The following is a 20,969-nucleotide window of genomic DNA, read 5'->3' as shown; positions in this document are numbered from 1 at the left end:
CATTTTATTAGATCCTCTGATCAGTTGGCTGATATCTTCATAAAGGAATTACCTGAAGCAACTTTCAATAGTATTTTACAAGGGCTCGAAATGATAGAAGCTGACTCAGTTCTGAAATCCCTTTCATAATCCGTATTTATTGTTCACGTTCGGAGCTTCAGAATGGTCGGATTCTATGGTTCATCAGGGTTTCGAAATGCTTCTGTATCCTTTGTACATTAAGTGAATTCCGATTGATTCCGAGCTTTGGAATTCTTCGGAAGTTACAGCTCATTTGTGCTTTTGAATTTATTTTCTTTAATGTTTTTCTTTATTTTCTGTTTTTTGATTTGTTTTTCAGAAAACCCAAAAATTACAAAAATATTTTCTTTATTTCTGTTTATTCTTTTTTTCAGAAAATCCATAAATTACAAAAATATATTTCTTTATATTTTGTGTGTTACTTTTAGAATACGTTCATGATTATGGTACAAATCCTTGTTACTTTAATTCAGAAGGATGGGGCAGGTATTATTCTGAATCTATGTACTAGCTAAGTGTTACTTTAAGTCATGTATCTCAAAATATCATAAATATCGGTCAAACATATCAGAGTGTAGACATCCCATGCTAAACAAATGGTGTGTGCACTGCAATCATCCCAAGCTCTTCCCCTTGCTACCGGAAGTACCTGAAACAAAACAGAAAACTGTAACTACCACATACCGTACACATAACATGCAAGTACGAGATACGGGCCCCGCCCACACTCAATAAGACACATGCCCCGCCTACACTCAGCTACTATGAGATACAGGCCCCGCCCACACTCAGCTACTATGAGATAGGGCCCACCCACACTCAGCTACTATGAGATACGAGCCTTGCCCACACTCGACTACTAGGAGATACGGCTCCCGCCTATACTGGGCTAGTCATAGAAATACATATAGGTATCACACAGACAACAAGTATAACTAAGTATATAAATATGTACCATATCATCTATCTATGAGATACTAGCCCCGCCCACACTCAGCTACTAATCATATCACATATACGGGCCAGCCTTGGTGCCTTAGACTCATTCTTACTGAAGGAAACTCACCTCAATGTTGTGAATAACAAAAAGTCCTTGCTCCGCAACCGGCTCTACTCACACCCTATATATAACAACCTCTTAGATAAAATTCTATACTCAACACTCCTTCATGAGTCAACCTTGGTCAAAGTCAAAGTCAAAGTCAAAGTCAACATCCTGGGTTGACTCAACTCGTCGAGCTGGTCCATCAACTCGTTGAGTTCGAAGAATCATGAACCTTGAAATCGCGATCCCACTCGACGAGTTATTTCATAACTCGTCGAGTTCCTCTTACCTACAAAATCGGGACTTCTCCAATCAACTCGTCGAGCCATCCTTGAACTCGTAGAGTTCGGCCTTTAATAGAATCGGGATACTTCGTCCAAACTCGTCGAGTTCCATCTTAATAGATTAAGCCCCTAGTCTTCAGGTCCAAGCCCTATGCTTCACTTATACACTGAAATTGTCCTTTTAAAGCTAAAGTTTCCAACTTCACCCGTTAATACCCTTACGTGAAGAACCTAGCTAAAACCCTAACTCTTTAGGACGTAGATCTTGGTCCACAATTCATCCATACTCCAGACTAAAGCATACAAACAGAGATCGAGACCCTAAACAGTACATGAACATGTAAAGCTCTCTCATTTCACTCCATGCATGGCCTTTTGAAGCTTAAAAGGCCAAAAGGACATCCTATAGCTTGCATGGGGAATCAAGGGCCATAAAGTTTGCACCTTTATGCCATGAAAACCCTCCATGATTCCAGATTTGATGGTTCACCAACTTGGGACGTCCATAACCGAAAGCTCAAGCTTCTTGGACCAAAAACACCAAAAATGATAATAAGGATATCTAAGAAGTTACTAAGAAAATTGAGACTTGCTTACTAGAAAATGACGAGAATGAAACAAAGTCTATGGATCTACTAGCTTCTCCTTGAATCACTAGCTTCTTCTTCTTCCACAAGCTTCAAACACACAAAACCTCACTGAAAAATGGCTCACAAGCTCACAATTGCATTAGGGTTTCTGGAGCTAGGGTTTGGGACTTGGAAGCTGTAAATAAGGCTGGCATAAGGGGGTTAAGATGCTTAAATAGGGTGCAAAACCCTAAAATTAGGGTTTCACTATGGCAGTCCTACACGTCGAGTTGAGGCTTCCAACTCGTCGAGTAGACTTCAAAACCCACGTCCAATTCATTTCCTACTCGACAAGTTTGGGGCCTCCAACTCGTCGAGTTCCTGCCTAAAAATGAATAAAATTATAATTTAAAAACATACCAGGAACCCGCTGTTAAAATTCTCCCCCACTTGTCTTAGACTTCGTCCTTGAAGTATGATGCCTTGAATAACTATGGGTAGTGCTCCCTCATCTCCTCCTCTGGCTCCCAAGTCCACTCCGAGCCCTTACGGTGCTGCCACTACATCTTCGCTAACTGAACAACCTAGCTCCTCAAGGTTTTCGTTTTACGATCCAGAATCGCCACAGGCCTCTCAATGTAGTTCATGCTATCGTCAACCTGGATATCCTCTGAAGGCACAATCGTTGAGTCATCCACTAAGAACTTTTGCAGCTGGGAAACAAAAAAAGTCCTTTGGATCTGGCTACGCTCTGCTGGAAGATCCAATCGATACGCCACCTTGCCCACCGGGGCTATAACCCTGAAGGACCGGTGTACCTGGGGCCCAGCTTGCCCCGCTTCCTTAACCGGTTGACACATTTCCAAGGTGACACCTTCAAGAGGACCATGTCGCCCACCTGAAACTCCAAGTCTGAATGGCGCTTGTTGGCATAGTTTTTCTGCCGGCTCTAAGCAGTCTGGAGCCTGTTCCGGACCTGTTGGATCCTCTCAGTAGTCTTGAGTACCACATCATTACTCCCCAAGACTCTCTAGCCGACCTCACCCAAATAGATTGGGGTCCTGCATTTCCTCCCGTAGAGCATCTCGAAGGGAGGTCGATCTATGTTGGCATTGTAACTGTTGTTATATGAAAATTCCGCTAACGGAGGATACGTATCCCAACTGCCACCGAAATCCAAAACACATGCGCGCAACATGTCCTCGAGAGTCTGAATCATCCTCTCGCTTTTCCCATCCGTCTAAGGGTGGAAAGTGATGCTGAAGTGGAGACGAGTACCCATCTTGTCGTGAAACCACTTCCAAAATCTGGAAGTAAAACGGGCGTCTCGGTCCGACACAACTGAAACTGGCACTTTATGACGTGCCACTACCTCTCGAACGTAGATCTCGGCTACCTTCTCAACCGATATATTGTCCTGGATCAGGATGAAATGAGCACTCTTGGTCAACCGATCCATGATGACCCATATCGAATCCACTCCACGTGCGGTCCTGGGAAGCTTCGTGATGAAATTCATAGTGATATCTTCCCATTTCCACACGGGAATCTCTAACGGCTGCATCTTGTTGTGAGGTTGCTGATGCTCGGCCTTGACCTTCCTGCAGGTCAAGCACCGCTCTACGTACCATGCTATGTCCTGCTTCATGCAGGACCACCAATAATCAGGGTGAAGATCCCAATACATCTTAGTCGCTCCGGGATGGATGGAGAACCTCGACTTGTGAGCCTCATCCATCAGAACCTGATGTACCTCGCCATAATAAGGAACCCAGACCCTCCGATGATGGGTCAACAATCCATGGCTGTCGCAATCAAACCAGGCTACCTGGCCTACGATCCGCTCATACTTCTGGCACTCTTCCTTTATACCCTCGACCTGCGCTTCCCAGATCTGCTCCAACAACGGGGTAACCACTGTCATCCTCAGACATATGTCTTGAATTGGAGCCGCCACTGCCTTGCAGCTTAGAGCATCGTCCACCACATTGGCATTTCCCGGGTGTTAAAGGATCTCACAGTGGTAATCCCTCACCACATCTAACCACCGACGTTGCCTAATGTTCAGATTCGGCTGATCCATGAGGCACCTCAAACTCTTGTGGTCCATATAAATGGTACAACCAACCCAATAGAGGTAGTGTCTCCAAATTTTGAGGGCGAAAACTACAGCGCCCAACTCCAAATCGTGCATCGGATAGTTAGCATCGTGAGGCTTCAACTGCCTCGAAGCGTAAGCTATCACATGACCCCGCTGCATCAACACCGCACCCATGCCCGTGATTGAAGCGTCATAGTAAACTATGAAGTCGTCAACGCCCTCCGTCAAAGTCAAAATCGGTGCCTCGCATAACCGCTATCTGAGAGTCTCGAAGGCTGCCTGGTGGTCAGGCCCCAGCAGAATGTCACTGGCTTCTTGGTCAGTCGGGTCAGAGGAACAACGATCTTGGAGAAATCATGTATGAATCTCCGATAGTAACCTGCTAAACCAAGAAAACTCGAAATCTTAGAGGGAGACCTTGGAACCTCCTACTGCATCACGACCTCGATCTTGGCCGAATCGACCAGAATACCCTTCTGGTTGACAAGGCGCCCCAGAAACTGCACCTCGCGCAACAAGAACGCACACTTGGAGAACTTTGCGAAAAGTCCCTCCCTCCTCAACGTCTTCAGCACCTCCCTCAGGTGATCCTCGTGTTGCTCTTGGGTCTTGGAGTAAACCAAGATCTCATCTATGAAGACTATCACAGACCAGTCCAGCATCGGTTTGCACATGCGGTTCATGAGGTCCATGAACGTGACAATAGCATTGGTGAGCCCAAACGGCATCACCACGAACTCATAGTTACCATAGCGAGTCCCAAAGGTTGTATTTGGCACGTCGTCGTCCCGGACTCGCATCTGGTGGTAACCCGATCGCAAATCAATCTTGGAGAACCAAGATGCACCCTGAAGCTGGTCAATAAATCATATATCCTCAGGAGGAGATAACGGTTCTTCACCGTTACCTTATTCAGCTCCAGGTAATCTATACACATCCAATGTTACCCGTCCTTCTTCTTCACAAACATGATCGGAGCTCCCCATGACGAACTGCTTGGGCTGATGAATCCTTTGTTTTCAACCTCCTGCAGCTGTGTAGACAACTTCTTCATCTTGGGAGGAGCCAACCGATACGGTACCTTGGCAATCGGAGCTGCACTAGGAACCAGGTCAATCCTGAACTCTACCTGCCTCTCCAGAGCCACCCTAGGAAAATCCTCTCGAAACACGTCCGAGTAATCCTGTACGATCGGTAAATCATGCACTATCGCCTTATCCTTATCTCAGGTAAATCATGCACTATCGCCTTATCCTTATCTCAAGTAGTGCCTAGCCCTCGTTGTTGAACACATAGACGGTCCATCTTGCGACCTCTCGCCCTGAATCACTAACCCTCGCCCACTAGGAGTCCGAACTCTCACTAGCTGCTGCTCACAGTCGATCACTGCCCTATTGGGGCTCAACCAGTCCATACCAACTATAACCTTATTCCCTCGCAGGGGAATAGGGACCAAATCTACTGAAAACTACTCATCAAAAAACTGCAGTGTACACCCCCGATGAACTCTAGCAACCCGCACGGTCCTATCATCTGCTATCTCTACATCCAATGGACATTCTAGCTCCCCCGGAGCTCCAACAAATCGCTTGCTAAGCGCGAGTGGTACAAAAACATGAGTGAAAATAATTACAAATAAGGAGATAAGGAGAAGATACAAACCCATAACAACATAAGGAGCTACACGTGCCTCCTCTGATGTCAACTGGAAGGCTCCGCTCTTCGCCACTGGAGCCTCTGTCCGGCCATGTCGGCCGTTTGTAATCCTCAACGTAGTAGGAGTAGGTGCCGCCACCTTCCCTGCTGCTTTTAAACTCAGACACTGGGACCCCTTGTGGCCCCTCTGATTGCACTGGAAGCAAATCAGATCAGATATTGTGGTAGTGGTTGTGGTGGTAGCAGTGCAATCCCTGTTGACATGTGCAGTTCGACCGCGCTTGAAGCAGCCCGAACTACCCGCCCTACACGTGCCCTCGTGCATCCTACCACACTTGCCGCATCGGCCTCGACCCTGCTGGCCCTTCCCTCGGGAAACTACATTGGGTTGTTTTCCCGAGCCCTCCACGCCAGACACTGCCTCTAGCTTCCTCTTCTTCTCCATCTCTAAATCAATATCTCTCTCACAAGCCCTAGCAATCATATCCTCCAACATCTTGCAGCTGGATCTGCTCACAAACTGGCGGATGTCTGTAAGTCCTAAAACTATGGATCTTATGCAATATCAATCTTAATTGCTTAAGGAATGTTGAATGTTAATCAAGCAATCATTCAAGAACACATAAAGTAGCTTCAAATGCACACGATTCTATATTAATAAACTGTCTGGTACATATTAACTCAAAGTAGCCAAAAAACTAAATGAATGGAACAACTAACTGCTATACGGATGCACATAAATATATATATATATATATATATATATATATATATATATATATATATATATATATATATATATATATATATATATATATATATATATATATATATATATATATATGCCAAATAACGCCATAAAGGCCCAAGCCCATCATAACCGAAATCACCATGGTGATTTCGGTCCTTACAACCGAAAACATAATAAGCCCACTAGCAAAACACTATTCTAAGCCCAAGAACAATAAATATTATGAGCCCAACATAAACCACAAAAATATGACCCAACAATCTCCCCCTTGGTTCATTGCTAACTAGCAATACGGTTTCTCTACAAGATGAACGTAAGGACCCGCTAATGCTCCTTCCCACAACTTTTGATCAATGATATTCGCGATCATGCTGGTAAACTCCGTTGCAACAACTTCGAATACTTCACTCTCTACCATAAGCTCATGCCTGGATTGTTGGATTAGTGTCTAAGTCCATAACTATAATTGGTATATACTTGACCCGACCCGACATGGTCCATTTGGGTTGCATGGCATCATGCATTTGGATAGACTAAAATGAGAGAAATAACACTTAAGGTTTATTAATATATTATAAGTTATAATATATTAATAAGATTATTTAATTAGTATTGATCAAGAATTTATCTAGAATTAATTAAGTGATCAAAAGAAGACTAATTAAATATATGGGTTGATTGTGTAAATCATCCATACTTGTATAGTGGGCTAAGACTCTATGGATTATCAAGTTGGGCTAAAACCCATAGGATACTCCATGGATGCTCCATGGTGTATTTGAACCCATGGATCCAAGGAAATGGAAAGCCATGACAATTAGGGTTTACCCTAATTGTAAAACCTATATAAGCATCTTACTCTTGTGCAAAATGGGCCACTATGTGTGTATGTAGAGGGCAAGCCGATTTCATGAAGTGATGATTTCTCTCTAAGTTATTCCAAGTGCATATGATGTTATGTGAACCATTTGAGGTGTCACATTTGGGGTACTAGGCTCTTGAGCTCCATGGAATCAAGCACCAACAAAGAGGTATGTATTTCTACTAGTTTCTATATTACTTGTACTTCATAATATGCTAGTTTGGATAAATACCTTAGAAATTGATATTTGCATGTATAATAGAGAATACATAGATCCTAGGTATTTAGGGTTGCATGTACACCATAGGAGTGTTACAATGCTCAAAACCCAACAGTGGTATTAGAGCCTACGCTTGTTTTCACTTATACTTGATGCAAATTGGCTGAAAATCGAATTTTGGTGCTGTCTGCACAGCAGACACGCCGAGTCCATGAAGGGACTCGACGAGTCCAAGTGTAAACTCATCCAACTCGCCGAGTTGGTTCATGCACTCGACGAGTTGGAACCCCAAACAGCATATCTTCGAGTTTTGGTGCTGGAATTGGTCTAGAATCATTACCTTTGACTGTTTTGGACTTATAAAACCTTTTTTTTTAAGTGGTAATGATTATGCTAAACTAATTTCAATGCTATAATCAAAGTTTCAAGTTTCATTTCTGTTTATGTAATTCTTGAAAAATGTTGATTATGAATGTTCATCGTTATGAGTTTTGGTAGATCATAGGAATTATGTGCAAATTATTTGTTAGTATAATTCTTGATCTCAATGAAATTGTATGGAGTCCATAACTTGTCCTCAAATTATGGATTACCAAAAGATTTTATGTTTCCTTGTTCATATGAGTTGTTTAGATTAATAGAAAAATTATGTGATAATGTGTTTTCAATCCAAATTAATCTAAAAGTTGTTCATAAAATGTGTTTGTGTAACTTGTCCTCAAGTTACATTGTTGAGAGAAAAACTTAGAGACACACTTGAACAAACTTTAGAACAAGTAGATTGGGGAATAGTTAATCTCGAAGGATCTAAAAGCTCAACAATAATATTAACAAGTTAGAGTTAGATAGTTAGAGAGTTAGTTGCGGAAAAGTAAAGAAATAGAAATGACAACAATTGTTATATCAAGTATACACATAAGTTGATTCATAACAAGGAATGCATTCAAACCAAGTTAATAAGGAAGATCAAACTTAGTGATTAAGTTACGAAAGACTTGCTCAGAAGAGAGGTTATAATCAGTAGTATTCTAGTAAGATTTGAGAGTAAGAAGTGATGCGTAGTAAGATAGAGAGATAGAAAAGATAACTTCAGAGAAGTGTATTCAGAATAGATAGATGCGTGTATATGAGATATTTGAATACAAAGAGAATGAGCTCTATTTATAGAGACTCACGAAGTACAATAGATTACATCTCTAACAGTAGCTATGTAAGGCATACTGGACAATAGATAGTATTACAATAAAGACAAGTAAAGTAATCTAGTAAAGTGACTGCGGTAGGTAGAGACTCCGGATGCGGTTGCTGATGAAGGAGCTTGACTGCGGGTGCTTGACGACTGCAGTAGCTGAAGTTCAAGAGGGTCACTTTTATGATTCGACAATTTCCTCCTAAGTGACCTCTTTAACTTTTATTCAGCAGTCAAGTTTAAGAAAGTTGATCAGGATCCACCAAAACTTCCTGATGTTTTCCAACCAGATGATTCTCCTTAAAATCCCGAACTTGACCTCTGCAGTAGTGTGCTTCGATTTTTCAACTGCGGTTCGGCAGATATCAAGTTGCTTTTTGGTGAGACGATGCATGGCAGTCATAGGAATGAAGTATTTGACATTATCGGTCTTCCTTTTGAAAATGACTACAAGTTCAGGAAAATTGGTTGCACCTAAGGATCTTTCTTGATAGCCTTTAGTAGGCATCGGTCCAGGATCAAGTGGTGGCAGATCAAATTTCTGGGCAATGGTGGGATAGATGTCTGCATCGATTTTAGCAAAATCACAGACCGTTTCTTTCAAAAAAGTATTAGCCCTTTCAAGCGCAATCTTCATCTTCGGATGCTTTTCCGACTTGTTCTGAAACACCTTAGCTATAAGAAAGACTTCTTCTGGATTCATGCAAGGGAAGTCAGCTTGGGTGCGAACATAGTCGTGTCCTCTTCTAATGAGGGTGTACTGGATGAAGTCAGCCTTCATGAACTTTCGGACCTTGTAATTCTTGACTGCGGATGGTCTATCGTTAGACCATATATTCTTAATGGAAGAGGCATGCTTAGCATATAAATGACTAAGTCTCTCAAATTCCATTGGCAGTCTTTTGTGGTCAGGAAGGCTGCGGTCAAATTGCTCAAACACTGTGAAGTATTTGGCATTTGGAGAGATTGGGACATCCCAGTAACCATCTGAAGGAGGTTCAGCATAGGTGAGGTGAGGTATGTAGTCTTCATCAAGCAGTCTGCGGTGAGGATTGATCCAAGAATTTATCAATGATTCATCCATGATGGTATCAAAACCGCATTCTCTCCATATGAGCTCTGCCAGTTTAGCTGCCTTCCAATCTTTTTTTCTTTGGGAGGTGGCAGGAGAATCGTTTGAGCTTGGAGAGGACATGTGCTCAACCAGGTTTTTGAAGTTAGGGGGAGTCTCTGGTTTGTCAGGGTTGATCTCCTTTTGCGGTGGAGTGTTATGAGGAGGTGGAGTATGATGAGATGGTTGCGGTGAGGGTTGCGGTGTAGGAATTTTTTCCGTGATGATGGGGGGACTATGATGCTGTGAGGTGGAGTGATGTGAATGATGGACTTCTTCTTCACTTCCTCCTCTTGAGGAATGCAACCCAGGGGCTTCCTCAAGCCATTGACGAAGGCCATCAACTTTGGCAAACACGTTCTGAAATTGAGCTTTGAGGTCATCTGCCAGTTGTTGATTATTGGGGATAGTGGAGTTGAAGAGCAGTTTATGAATTTCTTTTGTGAGCTGAAGAATCTCGGGACCGTGGAAGTTGGAGGACAGGGATCGTTACAGTCTATTGATTGTGGCTTGAAGAACTGAGATAGTGGAGTCATACGCAGTGTGAGTCTCAGCTATCAGTTTTTGAGACTGTGTGGCTTGATCCGCAATGACTGCTTGGAGATCCTTTTTGATTGCGGTCACCTCAGAGATGAGGCGTTCCGCAGCAGCCATGAAGTCCTTGTGATCTGTTTTGCGGTTGTTGTCAAGGGACCGGATTCCCATTTCTACTTTGAGAGAAATTCTCTCAGCAGCCAATCGCTCACGTGTTTCCAAACGCTCTATCCGTTCGATGAGAGACTGCGGTCCTGGGGTGTCTTCTGGTTGCGGTTGAGTTGGCTTGACCGCAGCTAGAATTTGATCAACTTTAGCTTGTAAGCTCAGAAATTATTTTCTCGTGACCGCATTCTTCTCATTTTTCTTCTTCTCTTTGGGTTTGGAAATTGAATGATGAGAGCCACTGGATTCCTCTTCTTCATCGAACATCATCAGGTCATCATCAGAGGGACTGGGCTTATTTACCTCCTGAATATCCTCATCATCAAGACCGAAGGTGGGAGCAGAACTGACTTCTATTGCAGTTCCTTCGTCTTGTGATTCATGGACTGTTGGAGTTGGAATTGGATTTTGAGTTGCTCTGGAGGGGCCTGCACCTTCGCCTGTTGCTTGGGCTTTAAGGATTGTTTCAGCCATCTCGGTCATCCAGTCTTGAACCTTTTGAATGGTGGCTACGGTATTGGCATTATTGATTGCATCTGCCCAATACTTAGCCACTGACTAGATATCTTGTTCCTTTTGTTGTTGTTGCTTGAGCTGTTGTTCCTTGCGGGCTTGGAATGCCCTCTTGAAAGCGGCATATTTCTTGATTTCTGACTCTGTTACTGGAGTGTAGCGTAACCATGAGTTGTTTGATTCATCTCCGTCAAATCCTTGAAAGCGCACCGAAGTGTCCTTCGGGTCCACGGATCCCTGCACATTTGTGCTCACCGTGCCTAAACCACCTGCTGCGGATGTAAGTAGAGTAGGATTTCCTAAGCTTCCTTGGTCTCCTTGACCCGTAGTCAAGTTTGGCCTCGGCTTAGTTCTGGCATGGGCAGAAGAAGTGCCCTGCGGTTGGGGAGGTGTTTGAAGTGTTTGGGTTACGTTCAAAAGGATGGAGTGCAACTCCTCAGAAGAAAAGATATGCAGTCGGGAAGCCCTGGAGACCTTAGGGCGTGCACCAGTATCATCCTCTTGGGAGTGAACTGGGGGGGAGTCTCCACGAAGTGATGAAACAACCTCACTTTCTAAGCTTGAGTTGTATTCGATGGTGGTGGTGAATGGGTCTGCGGCCACCCCAAGGACTACCGGAGCCTTTTGAGAGGCTTCAGTATCAGTCCGGTCACGCATTTGGCCAGAGGTATCGGTTTTCCTATTCTTAAGGATGGCAATTGGTTGCGCATCCTCATCAGAGTCACTATTAGGTGTGGGTGCGGTTGGTTTGGTTTTACGTTTCTTGGTGGGTGCGGTTGATTTGGGAGCAACCTTCTTGGGGGTTCTTTGTTTCTTCTTGGAGGCCAATTGCTTTCTTCTTTGAGAAAGATTGGATAGAGTAGTGGAAGAAGGGACTGCGTTACCTTCAAGGTTAGGGATTGCGGATGGGTTTGAAGAGGCGAGGTAGGAAGGTATGGGGCAATACCTTCCGTAGCCTCAATATGATTTGAGACATCAACAGTCTCAAGACCAAGAGTAGACAGAATGTGGGTAGGAAGTCTTCGAATTGGTCCAAAAATAGATTGATCAGAGGAAGGATTGTACCTTTTGAGATCCTTAGGGACAAAGAAATTGATGTCACTGCCCATGTCGATCCCTGCATCTGCATGGAGGTCTGAAATGCAGAGGGACCAGAACCTTGCAAAAGTGAGTTCAGTTGGGTTCTCCCTTGGGCTCTCCTTGTGAATGTATTGAAGAAAATCGTCCCATAGGATCTGCCCGTAGTTTACGTCATGATCTGTGAAGATACTCCACACCAGCTCCAGAAGTTTGAGTCCCATATTGTCCGTGCCTCCGGTTCTGCCGGATAGACTGCGGATGACGAAGTGGCAAACAAATTGCCAGACCGCAGGCAGCTGGTTTTTCTTGAATTCACCAATTCCTCTAATCTTCTTCTGATATCCCATCTGGTAAAGTGCCGAGGTGACGTCTGTCATAGATGGGGTGAAAATTTTGATCGACGGATGAACAAGGAGGTTAATGGCAGAAAGAAACTTTTCTTTGGATAGAATGACCAAAGAATCGTTAACTAGGTTAAGATGAACTTCTTGTAGGTTTTCGAGTGGGCGATAGGCTGAAAAGGCACATTTGAATAGGGTTGAGATTGGGACAACGTCTGTGAAAGCATCGAAGGGGCCAAACAGGGGATGATTCTTCAAAAACTTGATCATCAGCTTGATCGGAGCATTGTAGGATGAATGATCTTCGAATATAGCTCTGAAGTTTCTTGAAGCAATCGTGGGAGAGTATGAACCTGTAGGGTTCACTGATCCATATGCTTTGGATTGTTTCTTGGAAACACCAGATTTCACCATTGTTGAAGCTTGAGAGAAAGAGTAGAAAACAGAGTGCTTGTGGATTTTGAGAGGGAGGATTCAATGTTCAGAAAGCGTAAAGTGTTTTCGGGAAGAAGAAGGGTTTATATAGGGGTGAATTGGAGTAGTAACTATTTTTACCCTAGGTAAAAGAGAGGATAGGGTAAAAGGTCGTTTGGAGGGAATCTTTGAATTGGGGATTAAATCTCAGCCACATAAGACGAAACGGTTTAAAAAAGGTTTTGAGATTTTACCAAAAGGGGATTTGCATTTAATGAAAAGTCAGACGTACATCATTACGTCAGGTGATCGTGTGGTGAGGGGACAAGAAGTTGTAACGGATGGGACGTGCTGGGTAAGAGGAAAAGACAGATTAAGGATGCGTTTATGGAAAAGCGTTCTTTTTGTCATCATACCTAAAATAGGTCTGACACAAGGTTTATCAAAAAGGAGAATGAGACAGTTTCTCAAGGAATGTTTTTTTTATTAATGTTTTATTTAATGAAGGATCATTAAATAGCACACTATGATACAAGGGTTGATGAAACAGTTGAGAAATTATCAATGTGATTGCGGATGGAAACTTTATTGCGGATGACCAGATGTCATTGCGGATGATCAGATGTCATTGCGGATGGATAGATATATGACTGCAGTAGAAGAAACTGAGGAGAGCACTTGTACAAAAAGTTAGTAATAACAAACAATAAGGATCCATGAGAGATACGTATGATATATGGTTGCGGTACATAGACTGCGGTACCAAAACCATCTGTCATAAGTAACTTTCAGTTAGAACCGCAACGGAGACCAAGGATAGTCTGCAGTATCTAACAATTCAAAAAGAATTGCGGGTCTGGATTCATCATTCCTAACATTTGTAGGAAGGTGTTAAGTTTTGTGGAGTCGAGCGCTTTTGTGAACACATCAGCAATCTCTTCATGAGAATGAACAAAGATGAGTTCAATGTTACCTTTCAAGATGTCGTCTTTGATGAAATGATACCGTAGTTCGATATGCTTAGTCTTGGAGTGCTGAATTGGATTGTGAGAAATAGCAATAGCACTTTCAGAGTCACATTAGATCGGTATCCTCAGCATTCTATATCTGTAGTCCAGTAGTTGAGTTTTCATCCAAAGGACTTGAGAACAACAGCTGGTTGCAGCCACATACTCAGCTTCTGCGGTAGACAGAGATACACATCCTTGTTTCCTTGATAACCAGCTGACGAGTCTTCCACCCAGAAATTGACATCCACCTGAAGTGCTTTTTCGATCTAGTTTGCATGCGGCGTGATCCGCATCTGTGAATGCTTGAAGGCTGAAATCATTGCCTGCAGGGTACCATAATCCAAGAGACTTGCTTCCTTTCAGGTACCGTAGTATCTGTTTGGCTGCGGTCATATGTGACACTTTTGGGTCAGCCTGATACCTTACGCATACGCCTGTTGCAAAGACAATGTATGGCCTGCTTGCGGTGAGGTACATCAAAGAGCCTATGATACCTCTATAAGTCTTGTGATCCATAGATTCGCCTGAGGGATCAGCAGAGATCTTATATCCGAAGACCATGGGGACCTTAGCCGAAGAACAGTTGTCCATAGAATATTTCTTTAATAGTTCAGTGGTGTATTTCTCTTGATGAATGAATATCCCTTGCAGAACTTGTTTCACTTGAAGTCCTAGAAAGAAGTTAATCTCTCTATTCATGCTCATTTTGAACTTATTGGTCATGAGCTTAGCAAATTAATCCACCATTCCTTGATCAGTCGATCCGAAGATGATATCATCCACATATATTTGTACAAGCATAAGGTGGTCACCATTTGCTTTTTTAAATAGAGTGGGATCAATCACTCCTCTTTTGTACCCGGACGAGACAAGAAATTCAGAGAGAGTCTCATACTATGCTCTTGGGGCTTATTTCAGACCGTAGACTGCTTTTTCAAGTTTGTAGCATGGTCTGGGAATTCAATACTTTCAAAGCCTGGAGGTTGCTGAAGGTAAACCTCTTCTTTTAGTTCCCCATTGAGAAATGCACTCTTAACGTCCATTTGGTGTACCTTGACGTTTTTGTGGGCTGCGTATGCTAAGAAGATTCGGATGGCTTCCATTCGTGCCACCGGAGTATACGTTTCATCATAGTCAACACCTTCAAGTTGACTGGAGCCCTTTGCAACTAGCCTTGCCTTGTTTCTGACTACCGCACCAGATTCATCCAGCTTGTTTTTGAATACCCATCTAGTGCCAACAATGGTGTGACCATGTGGCTTCGGGATGAGCGTCCACACTTTGTTCCTTTTGAATTCTTCTAGCTCTTCTTGCATTGCGGATATCCAATCAGGTTCTAGTAATGCCTCTTTGATCGTTCGGGGCTCGACTGAGGACATAAACGTTGTGTAGTGATAATGATCATATAAGTCCTTGGAAGATCGAGTCCGGATACCTGCGGATGGGTTGCCAATGATTTGACTTGGTGGGTGGTCCTTCGTCCATACGTGTAGATGGGGTTGTAGTTGATCATCAGCTGCGGTAGAGGGAATATCTTCAATATCAGAAGATTCTGCGGTTGGAGATGGCAGTTTCCCCTGGATTTCAGAACATCCTGCGGAATCATCTTCGTTTGTTGGAACGAGAATGGAATTTTCTTGAACAGTTGGGAGAGGTTCCCCCTAGATTGCTGATGGGAGTTCCTCTGGAACCTGAGAAGGTTCCCCCTGGACTGCGGATGGAAGAGTGATAATCCTTGATTCGGTTCTTGTATCAATGTTCTCTATGAGTTCATCATCCGAATCCGAAGATACGTGTGATTGTAATGATTCTCCGCGGATAGGAACTTGAGCAGCATCAAGTACTGGAACCTCGACGATTGTTGCTTGAACCGGAGTAGAGCTTTCCCCCTCAACCGGAGAGGTGGAAGTATTGAGAGATGCGACTTCGGATACTGATGGACCAGAAACATCAGCGTGTTGTTGTTGAGCTGCAGGTGACATAAGAACTTTGGATAGTTTTGCCGTTTCAACAGGGTCAAAAAGATCGTCATAATTGACTTCAACTATATTTAAAGGACCTGAAGAGGCAGGAATATCGCTTTCCATGATTGCGGTGGTTTCAGTGGATGGAGGGGTGTTGCGGATGTGAGAATCATCAAATTTCACATCGAAGCTTTCAATGATTAGCCTTGTGCGTCTGATGAGGACCCTATAAGCAACTTTGTTTGTGGAATAGCCAAGAAAGATGCCTTCACCAGACTTCGATGCAAATTTGTTAAGCTGATCGCGGTTGTTGATCACGAAACATCTACACTCAAAGATATGAAAGAAGCGAACATTCGGCTTTACGGTTGTTAAGGCCCTCATACGGTGTTTTGTTGAAACGTTTGCACATAATGCTACGGTTTTGAACAAAGCATGCGGTTGCTACAGCTTCAGCCCAGAAGTAGAGAGGAAGGTGTGCGAAGTTGAGCATGGATCTGGCTGCTTCTACTAGAGTGCGGTTCCTTCTCTCTACTACTCCATTTTTTTGTGGTGTATAAGGAGCTGAGAAGTTGTGAGTGATACCTTTGGAAACCAAGAAACTGTTGAGAAGATGATTAGTAAACTCGATTCCGTTATCACTGCGGATACGTCTTACTGGAAGCTTGATCTGAAGTTCTATTTCCTTGATGAAATTGATGAGAATATGCGGTGTTTCTGACTTGAGTCTAAGGAAGAAGACCCATGTGAAGCGTGTGAAGTCATCTACTATAACTAGTATGTACTTCTTGTGATGGAGACTGTCTATGGTGGATGGACCGCAGAGATCAATGTGTATGAGCTCTAGAGGTTCAGAGATTGAATAATCAATCACCATGGGGTGACTTGCTTTGGACTGCTTCCCACATTCACATGCAAGGCAGAGAGTATCGTTGCTAAATTTGAGAATAGGGAGACCTCTGAATAGTTCTCAGGTGACCAAATTGTTGATGTACCTGAAGTTGAGATGAGCTAGCTTGCGGTGCCAAAGCCAGCTGACTTCGGATACTGCTTTGGATAGGAAGCACAACTGCGGTCTGCCAATGATCAGAGAGACATCCAAAGGATACATCGTACCTTCGGATCGGGATTTGATCAGACACGTGTTCCTATCACTTGTCATTACATAGCAAAATTGGTCATCAAATTCAACTCGATGTCCTGCCTTACATAGTTGGCCAACACTGATGAGATTGTGTTTTAGACTTTCTACATAAGCAACCTTTTGAATAGAGAAGTTCCCCGTAGTGAGAACACCGTAACCTCGGATGATCCCATTCACATTGTTGCCGAATGTGACATTTCCACCATTGCATATAGGCCTGAAATCCCGAAGGTATTCTAACCTTCCGGTCATGTGCAAAGAGCAGGCACTGTCAATTATCCATTCTTCTTCTTGTTCCTCTTTGCACAAAGCCTGAGAATTACACGGTTAGTTTAGGCATCCAAACTAGTTTGGAGCCGGGGGCAATTGGTTAATTTCTGAAAGATGCATGGTCCGAGGTTGCAGGGACGGGTCTCTTGTCAACTTTTATTCCTAGTCCTGGGTGTTTGTGCAGATTTGGACTTTTGTGAGTTTCTGAAAAAGTACGAGATTTCTGACTCCGACTAGATTTGACATTGGATGAATCCTTTTGACAACTACACTCATATTTACAAACGGCGATTTTGTCTTTTAATCTGACACAATGCCTGGTCAGCGGTCTATAAGATGAATTGGACTTGTTACCGGTCCGAGGTTGGTAATTCCTGACATGAGTGGTGTTGGGTTTTGAAAAAGTTTGTTTGTGACAAGGTTTAGCATGTGTAGGTCTTTGAGTTCTTTTTGGTGGAGTTGGTAAAATACCCTTCCACTTTTTGAAATTTTGACATGACTTTAAAAGTGTTGGAGTGGGTAAGATACCCTTCCATTTTGGGTCATCTGAGGAATAGACTTGAAAACCATTGTTTTGAAAAGACTTTACACCCTTTTGGGTTGTGTCAGATGAAATAGGAATGACTGATGAAACTCGACATTCCTTTTTGTGTGTTTTCATAATAGGAGAGTTTTTTGAAAAGTAGTGTGAGAAAACAAATTTTTATGGACTCTTGGAATTTGGAAAACTGACATGCTTCTTGTTTTTCGAAAAAGTTTGTCTATTTGTGCCACGGGATCGAATTTCCTCTTTGAAAGCTTTTTTAGCTAAGGATTTTGGTGAACCGCGGTCTTTGTTGTTTAACTGCGGTTTCCTAGAACCCTTTGAAAAATTATGAATACGAGGGCTTGAGTCATCAGAACTTGAAGATTCAGGAATTTGAGAGCATTGACCCACTTCAAAGTTTTCTATGGGTGAGTCGTGATGAATTGGCTGAAGAGTCACAGTTCCTTTTACTGATGACTGCGGTAGTGATGAATTGACTACCGCAGAGTAAGTTGGCACTGCAGTGGGACTTTTGTGGGACTTTTGGCTATAGTGATAAACACTGCGGTCTGAGGGTAGAGATGGGAAGTCTATCGAGACTTCGGGGCCCTCAATGACAATTTCTTCATCAACTACGGATGAGGTTTGAGAATTTGGATAAATGGTGCCACAGATAGGAATTTGATCACATGTGTGACTCGAAACCTCAGGCACAATTTCCTCAATGACAAAATTATTGCTTAGACTATGCAGTCTACCGAAGTGAGTTTTGATGTCTTCGGGAAAGGTCTTGTCATTGACTGGGAAATGAAATTCTCGGTCTGGAGGGACATATAGTATGTCTTTGTTGAACCGGGGTGAGGAATCCACTGCGGTAGGATATCCATTTGACCAACCCCAATTGTATGTATTGTCCACGGTTCCATTGTTTACCAAATTTTCAATAGCTTCACTTTCATTGAACAATTTTTCGATTAAAAGATTTAAGCGTACAATTTCACTCTGAGCTAAATCTCTTTGGTTCAAAGCTATTTCTAATTGGGTTTCACTCAACATTCTTGCATCTTTTTCTAACTCTAAGTCCTTCTCTAACATAGCCATTTTGAGTCTTTTGTTATCCAGTCATCCTCTCACATGGAACATCTCTTGGGACGCAATGTTCTTATCGTCTAAGGCTTTGTTATAGTCTGTAAGGACGGCATCACAAGTGTCATTAAGATCATCTATGTAGGGTTGACAGTCATGCATGTTATAGTTTAGAGTTTGGATCATAAGTTTTACCTGTTCGACGATGCTTAGAGTTCCATCCTTTGCCATGTAGCAGTAGTTCTTGTCCAACTTTGTAGACCCATCATCATCCGCAGTTGCCAGCATGCAGATTTTCCCTTTTCCTTTGACACTGCTGATGGCATCATCTTCATCTCCGGATGACCAAACTTGATGGTCTCTTTTGACATGGGCTACGTATGCCCTTGCCTTTTCCTTATCTTCCAACTCTTGAGCCATTCTAAGGTAGAATCCTCTGTCTTTTACTACATTGGCCTTACAATCTCTTGCAAAGTGATTCTCTTTGTTGCATTTGTGACAAATTACAACATCAGTATTGTCTTCTGAGGGAGTACCGGAGTCAGTGGTCTGAGTAGACTGCGGTGCCTCCTTTGGTTGATTATTTTGAGATTGCGGTGGTGGATGAGAACTTTTGTGATATCGAGGATGATTATTCTGGGAACCGAAGTTACGGTTGAATGGAGGTTTGTTGAACTGTTGATTCTTACGAAAGGAAGGAGGTGGTAGACGGTTGAACTGTTGGCTAACCAGAGCAATAACCTTCTGAAACTCTTCTTAATCATCATACTCTGAGTCATACGATGGAGTGTAAGATTGATTATGTGGAGCTTGTGGTATGAGAGCAAGTGGTCCTCCGAAGTCAGCACAGTCTTTGAGTACGGTGGATTCTTGTGCTTGCAATTCTCCATAGAGCTTGTAGAGTGACAAAGACTGAATCTTTCTATCGCCTTGGACTATCATCTTAGCCGTAGTACAATGTCTTCCCAAACCATTAAGAAACTGAAGATTTGTTTCATGGTTACTGTGGATGGTGCCCGCATTGGATAACTTGGTGACTATCAGGTTGAACCTTTTGAAGGAGTCTTCCACGGTTTCGCCAGTATGAGCTTTGAAGTTGTTGAACTCATTGAGTGCGGTAGTAAGCTTCTTGTCTTGTGCTTGTTTTGAGCCTTCGTACAGATTCTTGAGAACTTCCCAGATCTCTTTTGCTGATTTGCAATTTATGATAATATCGAAGTTGTCAGGAGCAACTTCACAGGAGATTTCATAAAAAGCAACAACATCATTTTCCATTTTATCGAGATCATCCTTGATGGGACGGTTCATGACTGGTTGACCTCCTCCTAGTCTGGTTGTAGCGCCGTCAGTTTGGACTGGTGTAAGGACTGGGACATGTGGTCCTTCTTCTACGGATCGCCATACATCTCTACCAAGTCTCCTTAAGTATCTTTCCATTCTTTGTGACCAGTGATGATATTCATTTGCTACCAGTATTGGGGCTCGATTAGAACCACCAACACTGTTGGAAACATTCAGAGATAACGATTGTGCCATTTGAAGTTTTTATTTTTTTTTAAGAAATGAGCTTCAGTGGTATAGAAGGCCCTTTGAAAATCAGAGTTCTGTTTTCAAAAAGCAACCACTATGGCTCTGATACCAATTGTTGAGAGAAAAACTTAGAGACACACTTGAACAAACGTTAGAACAAGTAGATTGCGGAATAGTTAATCTCGTAGGATCTAAAAGCTCAACAATAATATTAATAAGTTAGAGTTAGATAGTTAGAGAGTTAGTTGCGGAAAAGTAAAGAAATAGAAATGACAACAATTGTTATATCAAGTATACACATAAGTTGATTCATAACAAGGAATGCATTCAAACCAAGTTAATAAGGAAGATCAAACTTAGTGATTAAGTCATGAAAGACTTGCTCAGAAGAGAGGTTATAATCAGTAGTATTCTAGTAAGATTTGAGAGTAAGAAGTAATGCGTAGTAAGATAGAGAGATAGAAAAGATAACTTCAGAGAAGTGTATTCAGAATAGATAGATGCATGTATATGAGATCATTGAATACAAAGAGAATGAGCTCTATTTATAGAGACTCACGAAGTACAATAGATTACATCTCTA

Source organism: Lactuca virosa, chromosome 4 (genome assembly GCF_052849685.1).
Source record: "Lactuca virosa cultivar CGN04683 chromosome 4, Lactuca_virosa_CGN04683_v6, whole genome shotgun sequence".
Taxonomy (NCBI): domain Eukaryota; kingdom Viridiplantae; phylum Streptophyta; class Magnoliopsida; order Asterales; family Asteraceae; genus Lactuca; species Lactuca virosa.
This window is presented reverse-complemented; position numbering follows the sequence as displayed.